At 37.9% G+C, this 12,141-nt stretch overlaps 1 protein-coding gene across 2 annotated transcripts in view; it reads left to right on the top strand.

Moving 5' to 3' along the window:
• Hs3st5 (heparan sulfate-glucosamine 3-sulfotransferase 5) overlaps positions 1–12,141 on the top strand; it is a 265,477-nt gene that overhangs the window by 99,586 nt on the left and 153,750 nt on the right. For both annotated transcript variants that reach the window (XM_075945515.1, XM_075945508.1), the window contains exon 2: positions 1,849–1,997. The gene's annotated coding sequence lies outside the window, so the exon portion shown is untranslated. The remainder of the gene's footprint in view (positions 1–1,848; positions 1,998–12,141) is intronic.

Raw genomic sequence — 12,141 nt, 5'->3', positions numbered from 1 at the left:
CTGCTCTCTGGTGCTTTTTTTTTTCTTTCAAGAACTCATTGTAGTCATTCTTAAACTGCATTTCATGAAGAATGACTTCTTTTCTTCTCTATCCTCCCTTCCATCCTTCTTTCTCTATCCTCACTTCCATCCTTTCTTTTCTGTAGTTTCGTAACAGATGCAATACTCTGAACCATCTAAAAAGGATGTAGAACTGAACAACAGTCTCTAGAAGCTCAAAGGCAGTTACTTACTAAGTAAATATGCCTGGGAAAACTTCAGCACTGCTCTTCAGGACTGGTGGATTAAGAATTTTGTTCAAGTACAAAATTTTCATTGCCTACTTTTCTATTTCTTGGCTTCTTGATTTCTTTGCCTCCAAATTTCTTATTCAGTCTGTCTGTCTTTCATTCGGAAAACACTGTCTAGCCATGCTACATACAGTCAGGAGCCCTGAGGACACAAACATGGCACCATCCTCCTATATACATATATCTTCCCATGTATACTATGTCATTCCTGTCAGCTTCCTCCACAAGTACCCATGTTTGACTGCTTACAAAACAGTTCCTTCGTTTAGAGTGAGTTCTGTGTATAATACAGGATAGTAGGCCCCCCTTTGAATTACTTAAATTTCTTTTTTCAGATAAATATTCAATATTTAGGAACTCATTTATAGGAACTATTTTCCAAATGAATGAATTCTATTCAGAAAAGCTTGAGTTTTTAATGATCAAAAATAGGAAATTTTGCCTCTAGTTCTATAAGTCTTCTCTGCATCCCCAAACCCAGTGATATTAGTCAAAAGCTTTCCAAAATTAATAGGAATGGCTCTGCTACTTATCCATAGGTGTCCATATCTTTGCTTCTCTGAAGTTTCATTGAGTTTCATGTTATAGCGACAGGATGGCTAGCTATCTCCAAGTCTTTTCTCCCTATCATGACTATTTTTACTAATAAATAAATCAGAGTTCTCCTAGTATCTTTATTCAGTATATTTCACATTGCTAATGGTCTCTGACATGGCCATGTGATCTCTCTTATTTCTGTTTGTGAGGCATGGGCAAGAAGGTAGCTGAGTGGTATGGGACCTCTTCCATGAGAGCTGTTTTCATGCAAGCTCTCCCAGGCTTGCTGTATAGTGTGTACTTGTCACTTTGCTTGTGATCTTACTTTTGCCTACACTTTTTTCTTTCTTTCCCCCTTTATAAAAACATTTGCATGGTTTATTATCATATTTTGAAAGTGTTTTATTCTCCTTTTCTATTCATCTTCATTAACCTCTATTCAATTCACTCAACAAAGACATTAGAATTTTGGTTTTCCTAAGCAGGAAAACATAAACTACCACACGTAAGAACTATAAAGCATTTTTATCCTTGATATGCCTAATTATTTTTGCAAGCATTATCCATGTGAAAGAAAACAACAAAATTACTAGGTGATTCCTTAGGGGTTTAGTAAAAATATTCCATCATTATGTTTCTCGGGATATTATAGACCTCTGTGTAAAGATGTGTTTCCAAGGGACCTTATCAACCTTGGCTGAGAAATGCAGTATGAATTTAGCACTCACATATCAAAAATAAATTTAGTAAATATACCACTTAATTCATTGATTGAAAAAATAGTCAGTTACCACAGTAGGAATTCCAAATGATTCCTCTGGAGTTAGAGTCATCCCGTGATATTGACTTCATAATGTCATGAAATTTTAAATGACAACTGAGCTAAATCAGGGAGCAACTAGCCTTGTCCAAGTTTAAATTTAGTAACACTGTTAGTTTACTGAGAGTAACCTTGTTCATGGCAGATCCTGGTGATTGTAGATTACATGTAACCAAGTATCTATCTCTCTGCTCTGTTTAGAGATAACCAAGCTCCACTGGCTTAAGACTGGTGGTTTCTGCTGCTTACTTCAAGATTCTCAAAGGCCAGCTGACACCCACTTTGGCATACTCTTGGATGTCTCTCCTCCATGCGAATAGAACTTTCTGGAGGAGCATGAAGATGTGAAGGTAAGTAAAACTAGAGCAACTGTTAATTACATCAAAAGTTACTTGCTTGTTATTGGAAAGAAGACAAACTAAAAGCAATTGAATTTAAGACAAATAAGCACTTTCGTGAATCTTCCAGCTAAACTAGGATGTACATGGAGTAGGACTTAGAACAGCTGTAAGCCACATAGGGCAAGAAGGTAAGGGTGCAGAGGACCACCGAATCTCTCCCTCACAGAGTTGCTCAAAGGGTTGGCCTAACACCCAATGTGTACAAGAGACTCGGAGAGTGGTAATTAAAGTACTGGCTCCTGCATAGATTCCAGAGGCTTAGATTCCAGGAGCCAGCATACATTTTGCCCTTGGTGGCACTCCTGGAATTAAAAGCTATTTACATTTCATTTATAAAGTTAATGTTATACTTGGACTTTAATGTAGTTTTCTTTAGTCATAAGAATAAGTCAAGAGTGACTTCAGCACAGAACTGATAGATTAACATTTCCTTTTTATCTCCCCAATTTGAATTATTAATTCTCATTAATATTCCCTTTTAATTTCAGTATGATGAACTAATTTGCATCCTTCTTTCACAATGAGAGCAACCCTTACTATTCAGAACTTCTACTCTGTCTGGTGTGATGCTGTAATTTATTAGGGTCATTGGCTCTAGTTATAGAATACCTAGGAGGTAAAAAATGGTAAACCCTTCCAGGGTTGACTAGGCATTCTTACATACTGAGGGCTCTACCTTTTTACTTTTGAAAACTCAGGCTATGATTTCAAAAGAGCAGATCTAGTTAATACATCACATGCTACTTTTATTTTGTAGGCCAACTTTATAAATCATTTGATGTTTTTATGACAGGTTACATGTGTCTTTGGTGACTGTCACTTTATTGATTTCTGCTCTGACACTTGACTTACCAACTTTGTTTTCTATTATTTGTGGTTTCAAGATTATAAAGACTGGCTTTTTCTATTCCAGCTACAGAAGTGGCCCTTAGGGACACACTCAGATTTAAAGTTGTGATGAGTCCCTGGAGATTTAGCAGTACTGTATTCAGAGTGAGGAGTGTAATTTTGTAATTCTGTAATCAAGGCCTTTGACTGGATTTCTGTATGATTGCCATTTCCTCCTCTCTATCAGTCTCTAGGCTCGTTCACACTTGCTAGATTTCTGCTCTGTAAAATCTGAAAAGAAAAAGAAAGTATCAAGAAGTACATCCCTCTGGCATCCATGTTACCCATTAGTATAACACATAAAAAAAATTGAGCACATTTATATGAAGATGGAGAGGTGGTGATTCATAAGTGATAAATTTAATTATTTTCAGAATTTTATTAACTAAAATAATTATTTTGACATGCATTTGTGATTGAAACTGTTCTCAAGATTATCCCATCTGAAAATAAAGTTGGTACTGCATAGTATGAAAATCCCAACATTTTAAAATATAAATTTTGAATTGATCAAGATTTAAAAATATTACATAACAGTGTTTCAGTACTACTCTTCTGCCATATTTCAGTTTTAAAGAAAACACACCTTTCTTCCCGTTTGCCTAGCAGAGGAGCAGGTGCAGGACAAACGGCGCCATGTCCTCAGGTGATTCCCGTACCACCGTAGGCATATTTATCAGACCGTGTTCTTAAATTACAGTCCCTGAAGAAAACTTTCCACAGAGTCCCAGGCCTGTGAGTGAGGCAGCTCCAGTGCCCAGCAAATAGGCAGCAAAAGTAAATGACAGAGTTGTTGGGATCATAGGGGCATAAAATCGGGTAGGAGGTTGGCAAGGCTAAACACCTACAGTCTGCTCATCACCCCTTCTCCACCCCATCCCCCACCTTCATCCACCCGAGCCGTCAATCCTTTTCACTTGGAATATAAGAGTCTAATAGGAAGAACAATAAACAACGGCCTGGTTTCATGTGACTAACCAAGGAGAAACTCACCAAGTATTTTGCAGTGATGTTACTTGGGTAAGGATAGGATTAGGAAACCCTTTCTGGATAGAGGATGAGAATTTAAAAAATGTACGTCAGTATTATGAATGTGAAGGATCTAAAACAAGCAATAATTTTATTTGGACAGAATAATCTTTCACCTTCACAGCCCATAAGTGAAAAAACGTTTAAGGTGGGAAAGGCAAGGATTACACTTAAGAAAACACTGTAGAAAGGCAGAGCCCTGAGAGATTATTGATGAGACTTAAACATGGAAGGAACTCTGGGGATGTTAATGTTATTATGAGTGTGTATAATAAAAAAATCCGGGAGACATATAAAGTTATTAAAATGCACGTACTGGTCTCACCATGTTGTAAAGTCATTAAAATGTACATAGAAAAATTACTAACATAAAAATCCATAATCTATATAAGTAAATATAGGAAGTTATCAAAGTATATTTTGACATAGCCCTATTGTAATGTTTTTCATATGGAAGTTAATCTGGAGATAGTTGAAAAGAATAAAAATTACTTAATCAAAATAATATTGATAGCTATCCTCAACTGCCAGAACTATATGTGATGTTTTATTGCTTCTCTAGGCATATAAAAGCTCTTTGTAATGGAGATATTGTTATTAGCATACATTATTTTTCACAGACTAACTGGTGACAATCTGTACATGCATGTAGCACACTTTGATCCTGTCCTCCTCTGACGTGCTTCACCCTGTCTTGGCTCACATCACTGGAGTCTCCCTCTTCCTAAATGGCCCCTCTTCTATTTTTCTGCCTTAAAAAGCCTAGATTTAATATATGAAAAACATGCAATGTCTGTTCTTCAAACTCTGCTTCTTATGCTTAGCATAATGATTTCCAGGTCTACTCAAAGATATATCCTTAATGTAAACTTTAATATATTTTAAAGGACTAGAAAAATTGTTAACTTTTTAGAAAGAAAATGAAATGTGAGGGTGGAGCTGAAGAGGTTGCTCAGTGGTTAAGAGCACTCACTGTGTTTCCTAAGGACCTGAGTTTGATTCCCAGCATCAATGGAGGCTTATAGCAGTCTCTCTTTCTCTTTCTCTCTCTCTTTTTTAAAGATGCTCTTCAAGTTTAATTCAGACCCTAGTATCTGCAAACTCTTAAAATCTCCCTGTTTCTTTTTGCTTCAGGACATATAAATGAGCCTGATTCTGAGACAAAATATTTATTTATGTTTTATAAAAACAACCAATTTTGAAAAAAAAATGCAGAATAACTTGGAGAAAACAGAATTTTGCTTACATGTCAAATTCTTTTTTAACAATAAACATTTTATTGAGCTATATATTTTTCTCTACTCCCTCCCTGCCTTTCCCCTCCCCTTCAACCCTTTCCCATGGTCCCTATAGGAGGAGGGCCTACTTGTTCATCCCAGCCCGCCCAGAACCAAAATAATCACACAGAAATTGTATTAATTAAAACACTGCTTGGCCCATTAGTTCTAACTTTTTATTTAAATTATTTCTATTAATCTGTATATCACCATGAGGTCATAGCCTATCAGCAAAGTTTCAGCACATCTATCTCCGGCGGCAGATTCATGGCATCCTTCTAACTCTGCCTTCTTCCTCCCAGCATTCTGTTTAGTTTTCCCTGCCTAGCTCTGTTCCCTATAGCTCTGCTATGGGCCCAAAGCAGTTCCTTTATTCATTAACCAATTAAAGCAACACATAGACAGAAGAAACTTCCACACATGGTATCCATGCTCTAAATTTACTCAGGAGATCTTGTCTTTTTCTACTTCCCATGTAGATTAGATCCATGTATGTCTCTCTTAGGGTCCTCATTGTTGTCATTCTCTGGCAATGTGATTTGTAGGCTGGTTATGTTTGCTTTATGTTTAAAAATCCACTTATGAGTAAGTACATATGATAATTGTCTTTCTGGGTCTGGGTTACCTCACTCAATATGATGTTTTCTAGCTCCATCCATTTGCCTGCAAATTTCAAAATATCATTATTTTTTCTTTGCTGTGTAGTACTCCATTGTGTAAATGTACCACATTTTCCTTATCCCTTCTTCAGTCAAGGGGCATTTAGGTTGTTTCCAGGTCCTGGCTATGACAAGCAATGCTGCTATAAACATAGTTGAACACATGTCTCTTTTTCTGGTTCCAAATATATTGATGCCCTCTCCCAGGCTCTGTGTGTACTGCATGCTTGTAGTGCACAGACGCAAGCTACCCGTACAGGAAAAAAAAGTGATATTATAAAATATATAAGGTTTTTTTTTAAAGTTGCCTCAAGTGAGGTCATTTATCTTACACTACATTTTCTTGAGTATAAAAATAATATTTACATGGAAGTAATTTATAGATGTAATTTTTTATCTGTGGTATCCTACAGAAGAGAATTCTGGTAGCTTCCCTTTTCATTAAATACTATGAATTTCAAGTTCTAACTCCTAATACCTTGAAAATGTTCTTTATTGTCTGTATTGGATTACTCCAATATGCTTTCAAGAATTTGCTAACTGTATTGATTCTTCCGTTTGGACGAAAATTATGTGTGTGTGCTGCAATGGTGTTGATGTCTTTGTTCTTAAGTCTCTCATAACACATGGCTAGCATCGCCATTATTACCAGCTGCAGTGGGCCTAGGATTTTGTACACTCCATATGTATCCAAAGTAATTATCTCCTTAGTTTAATGACAATATTGTTAATGGATTTTTGAGGACAAATTGGTGTATTAAATAGAGAATCCGGCCTATATCTTCAGCATAAGCTAGTGATATTTCAAAATGATGGTGTTGTTTGACTCCTACCCAAGATGGCTCACAGCCACATAGAACTCCAGTTCTAGGAGATCTGACACCTCCGTCCTCCCTGAGCACCCACATCCATGTGCACAGACACATAACTAAAAATAAAACATAAACGTCTTTTTAAAAAGAAACAAAAAATTAAAACAGCAGTGTATGTGTTTACAACAAACCCACTGAAGATCATAATCCAGATACCTGTGTGTCATTCCAAAGCTAGAACATGGAAAGTAGCTACAACTATCAGACTATGTGAGCTCTTCCGTCTGTCAGGCATCTGCTGAGTCCTCGTAAGTGGTGAAACACTTCTGATCTTTGCATTTCTGGAGGGAAAATGAAGTGAAAAGAATCCTTTCGTGGAAGTCACTGGAGTCCAAAACATGATGGTTTGCTAGTAGTGGCTTAATCATAAAAAACCTGTTTATCTCTCTCAGTTCCTTCCTATTCAGTTTCTTCAGCCTAAAATGATGCTGTGTATTGGGTATCCAGCAGCCCACTCCATCCCTAAATGGCAACTCTACATGAGTCAAGAGAAGGCTGTTGGGGAGTGTGCAGGGATGGAAGGGATGGTGGGTAACCTGAATTACTCTGAACAGAATGTTAAGACCATGAGGCTGGAGTTATGCTGCTCTTAAGAAGTTTTCTTCTGTGACTTATTGCCTCTTTTTTTTTTTTTTGAGAAGGGAAATACTGTACAGGCTTTATCTGAAGGAACTGTTAGAAATTTTCAAAAAGATGAATTTTGTCAAAACTTAAAAAAAACAGTAGCAACTGAAATATCCAACAATGAATAAAGTCCTTGGAAATAATGCATTTCCCAGTGCTGTGGGATTTGCTGGTTTGACAACCAGTCAGTCAAGCCACTCCTAAAGTTTTAAAGCAGGAAACGAATATTCTACCTGTATAGGCTCTCTGGCAAAAATCTCACCATGGCCCCTTCTGAAAGAACTACTAAAAGGAACACTCCAAGCAACCATAAAATGACTGTAGATAAAACACTAAAGAATTGATTGTGAGCACCAGATGTATTCAACTAGAGAACAAAATCCAAAAATGCAAATATTGGAATTATAGACTCAAACATAAAGTATAATGTCACTAAAGCATAAAACTAAAATGACTAACAAAAAATTAGGATGCAATATAAAGTGCTCTGAGTGTACAACACTATAGCTGGTGTCTTTCTTGTTAGTGGCTAAAAATCAGCAGATATCATTTAAATATATAAAGAATTAATTAAAGAAGTACAAGAAGTACAGGCATGTTTAAAAGTATATATAGATACTAAGGAGTATCAGAACTGAAAATGGTGGTCCATGCCTATAACACCAGCATTTAGAAAGTGGAGAGAGAAAAAGCTACAAGTAGGAGGGTTCAAGGCCATCCTATCTTTCCTGATGCCCTGTCTTCAAAGATATGAAAGACAGAAAGAAAACAAGAAGAAAGACACGGTTATTATTGAATATCACCTAGAAAGAATGGGAGAAAGCAAAAAATAATACGATCGACTTTCCCTATCTACTCATAGGGGAATAACAACCTCTGTAAGAATGTTACAAGAGATTGACGTTAATATATGAAGTCAAAAGCATCACACATTGCTAAATGATTCTTTTGAGAAAGAGTTTTTCTCTATATCCCTAGCTGTCCTGAAACTTGTTCGGTAGACCAGCCTAGCCTCGAACTTGTGGATCCCCCGCGTTTGCCTCTCAAGTGCTGGAATTAAGGGCGTGTGCCACCAAGCCCGGCATGCCAAATCACTTTCAAAGCTGCACATATAGTATAAGAGAAGCATAGTTTTCAAAATCTCAAAAAGAAATTACATTTATCTTCTGTATCAGTAAATGTAAAGAAATATACTTACTCTTTATTTCTTTAAAACCAGATTATGCCACAGTACAAAACACACTTGCACAAATCTTTATGCAAGAATGCGACCTACATCCAAACTGCCTAGGCTCCCACAAAGCCAGTACGTGCAATAGGATCAACAAAACCCACTGCGATTGTTCTTGAGATCTCAGTATTCCTCATTGTCCGCTATGTTCAGCTAGTCCAGGTTTATCCCATGCTTTTTCAGACCTAGGCCAGCTGGCCTTGGTGAGTTCCCGATAGAACATCCCCATTGTCTCAGTGTGTGGGTGCGCCCTTCGCGGTCCTGAGTTCCTTGCTCGTGCTCCGTCTCATTCTGCTCCTGATTTGGACCTTGAGATTCCTGTCCGGTGCTCCCATGTGGGTCTCTGTCTCTGTCTCCTTTCATCGCCTGATGAAGGTTAATATTCATGAGGATGCCTATGTGTTTGTCTTTGGATTCACCTTCTTATTTAGCTTCTCTAGGAACATGAATTATAAGCTCAATGTCCTTTATTTATGGCTAGAAACCAAATATGAGTGAGTACATCCCATGTTCCTCTTTTTGGGTCGGGCTTACCTCACTCAGGATAGTGTTTTCTAGAGGTGGGCAGTCCTTGGGCTTCCCACAGGTCAGGGAACCCTGATTGCTCTTCGAGCAGATGAGGGAGGGGGACTTGATCAGGGGAGGGAAATGGGAAGCGGTTGCGGGGAGGAGGCAGAAATCCTTAATAAATAAATAAATTTAAAAAAAAATGCGACCTACAGCAAGTCACTTTTAAAATGTGAAAGGGAAAAGATAAGCAGAGATAGTGAAACCTAAGTTCAAATATCTTAGTATCAGAAAAAAAAAACTGAAACGCAAGCCCCAAAGCATTAACTAAGACAATGCAGAGGCTAAGGGATGCTGATGGGTGTAATCCAGGGAAGAAGTATATAATCATTAATAAATAAAACTTTATTAATGGCCAAAAGCATTTGCCCAGCAAATGAGCTTAACTTCCAAGAAGGAGGAACTCCAACGTAAGTTAAGTATATATATATAAAAAATCCATTTTCTTCATTAAAGAATTTGAACTCAAATTTATATCTAAAACAAAGGATTTCTTCCTTTAAAAAATAGCTATTAAAATTACCTCTTGAGCAAAAAGTTGAGCACTTACCTAATCATAATTTATTGCATAACGGGGTCACAAGCCCTTTTTTTTTTTGCAAGGGACAGATAGCACACTTCCACAAGGCTGTGAGCAAACTCATAAAATTTACTCGATTTGAGAAAAAGTGGAATGTTCAAATTCCCAGCACCCCAAGCAGGCGTTCTTAGCAGCAGGACACAATTTCAGACTTCTGCAGTCGAGAGGTTTCTACTGAGCAAAAATTCTCGTTCAATTTCAGAAGGCAAATGATAATAATTTTCCAATCCCCTGCACAGCAGGCTTCTTCCCTTCGTTTGCAGACCCCTTAAAGAAACACCTGGGCAACCGCAGGTCCAGGTAGCGCATCCTTCAAACATAGTCCTATTAACTCAAGTTACTTAGAATACAAAGCTGCTTAGCTTTGCCGGTGAGACGGAATCCACTTAAACTGCTGTTCATATGTAGTACCTATTTGTAATAAATGCAATGTGGTTATGATAACAATCTTCACAGAGCATGGAAAATTACAAGGAAGCTTCCCTGAAGCCATGGGGCACGTTGTGGCGGGGGCGGGGGAGACATGTGTGTTGGTGTGTGACACTCCCGTTCAAATGAAAATACTCAAAACTGAAGTCACATTGCTCTTACTGATGTATGACTTCAAGAAAAAATATGTATTGAAGCTATTCTGTTTTGCAGTGATATTCTTTCTAGATTTCCCAGTTTTCTAAAATATACAAATTTTTATGAGTTTAACTTTTCACAAATTCTTATTTGTACATATAGGCCTACACATGTGTTCATGTGTAGGTATACATATGTGTGCTTATGCATGTGAAAGCTTGAAAACAGCTTTGGGTGTCATCCTCAGAAATATTACCTACCTGCTTTAAAGCAGCTTGCTCATTGACCTGAAGCTCATTGGTTCTTGGACTGGCAGGTCAGTGAACACCAAGGATCCATCTGTCTCTGCTCCCGGAGTTGGGATTACTAACACATGTAGCAACTTGATATTTTTTAGGAGGATGCTGGGGATTGAACTCATGTCCAGGCTCGCAGAGCAAGCACTTTACCAACTGAACCACCTCAGCTGGTTCTATGTGGTTTTCTTTTTCTCTTTTTTTTAAATTGATTTTTATTGAGCTCTACATTTTTCTCTGCTCCCCTCCCTGATTCTATTTGGTTTTCTAAATAGTAGATCTCAACTTTACAGAACAAAATATAAGGGTGTATTGTTCAAGAAAGATCTGGCCCTGCTGTAGTAAACATTTCTGAATATTAGTTAAGCCATAAAGTTACATGCAAAGATTCTGATCTTACCCTTAGGTAAATTCTTGGTTTTTAGTCCTGGGACTCAAACCCAGGATTTTTATATACCAGGCAAACATTCCAACACTGAGTCACATCTTCCCCCAAAGTATGCAGATTCTGTGGTATGAGGCTGACTAAAACCAAATGATGAGATCATGTCAGGGTCAACGTCATGCAGCCACAGGCTATCCAGTGTGATGATCTTGCTAAGGTCACTCAACACATCAGCACTGTGCCATGACAGTCACACTTTCATTGTATCAGACCAGCATGGCAATGACTGATTTTAAAATTTTTATTGTATTTGTACTCATTTATATTCTCTCCCCAACCCCCCCCCCCTCTCTCTCTCTCTCTGTGTGTGTGTGTGTGTGTGTGTGTGTGTGTGTGTGTGTGTGTGTGTAGGTCAGAGGGCACCCATTGGGAGTTGATTCTCTACTACACGTGGGACCTTGTAATCAAGCACAGATCATCAGGGGTGACAAGCACCTTTACACATTGAACCATCTCACTAGCCTCATTGTTTACCAACCAAGCTCATTTTTTGTTTGTTTTAAGTCAGTGTCTTTCAAAACCACATTCAAATCATCCTGCCTCTACATATTGAGTATCAGAATGGCAGGATGCAATGGCATGACCTCATATGTTTCTTAAATTATGCTGGCCTGATATACCTGTCTATTCTTGTGTGTGAGGAGTATACATTGATCATGCATTTTTTGAAGATTTTAACTGAGAATCCAGATTCACGCCTGGATACATGTTAATTAAATGAACACTTTATTTCCTCAGCAAATAAAGTAACTGTAGTGGATAATTGTACAGGGCTAGCCTCTTCTAGGACCCAAGAAGCATGGTTGAAGCAAACTAACAACAACAACAAAATATCTCCATTCTCAGAGCACTCTGTTGGGGAATCTCAGACAATAAAAAGCAATCACAAATGATTTGCTATCGAGAGAGGTATAAGAGAAAAAAAAGCATAGACAAGAGATAAGATGAGTGAGGACCACGGTGACAGGAAGTGGGGAGTGGGCTTGAGGACCAAGGTGACAGGAAGTGGGAAATGGGTTCAGGGCTCATGCCGTCAGTGCCAGGTCTCCTGGCAGATG

Source organism: Microtus pennsylvanicus, chromosome 1, assembly GCF_037038515.1.
Source record: "Microtus pennsylvanicus isolate mMicPen1 chromosome 1, mMicPen1.hap1, whole genome shotgun sequence".
NCBI classification, from domain to species: Eukaryota; Metazoa; Chordata; class Mammalia; order Rodentia; family Cricetidae; genus Microtus; species Microtus pennsylvanicus.
Note: the sequence above shows the minus strand (reverse complement) of the source record. Positions and strands in the feature narration are given on the sequence as shown.